The sequence below is a fragment of the Arachis duranensis genome, chromosome 10 (genome assembly GCF_000817695.3).
Source record: "Arachis duranensis cultivar V14167 chromosome 10, aradu.V14167.gnm2.J7QH, whole genome shotgun sequence".
Lineage (NCBI taxonomy): Eukaryota > Viridiplantae > Streptophyta > Magnoliopsida > Fabales > Fabaceae > Arachis > Arachis duranensis.
Window position 1 is genome coordinate 84,608,754 of NC_029781.3, and position 690 is coordinate 84,609,443.

A 690-nucleotide genomic window follows, 5' to 3' on the forward strand; every position below is an offset into this window, starting at 1 on the left:
TGATCAACGATGATTATATGAGATATGGAGGATGACGGTAGGAGTACCGTGTATGCCATGAGCCGAAGGGCTATATCTATTGATAAATGGCTGGTTCTTGATTGAACCATGAGCCGGATGGCTGAGTTATTGCCGGGTCACGGCAAAGCCATTATTGATTATGGCTGAGTATAAATGCATATATGATTAATGAATGAATGTGTTGAATGGATAATAATGGAAAATGTCGAAATGTGATGTGTAACTCCGGGTAGTAGGCAGTGGCGTTGTCCACTTGCTCCGGGTATGAGACGGAAAAGGATGTTTATGATAAATGAGTTAATTATGGAGTTTTGAATGAATGTAACTCTGATACCTGGGCAGTAGCAAGGGTTGTGGTTCGTCCCGCTTGCTCCGGGTTAATGCTTGAGATTTGATAACAATGAGGATTGATAATATGAATTGAGATTGAATGAATATATGTTTAAGATACCTGGGCAGTAGCAAGGGTTGTGGTTCGTCCTGCTTGCTCCGGGTTAATGGTTAAGATACCTGGGCAGTAGCAAGGGTTGTGGTTCGTCCCACTTGCTCCAGGTCAGAGATTGTGACGCCTGGGTAGTAGCAGCAGTAATGGTGAATCCACTCGCTCCAGGTTGAGCTTTTAAACACCCACCTGGGTAGTAGCCGCAGTAGTGGTTGTTCCACTGGCTC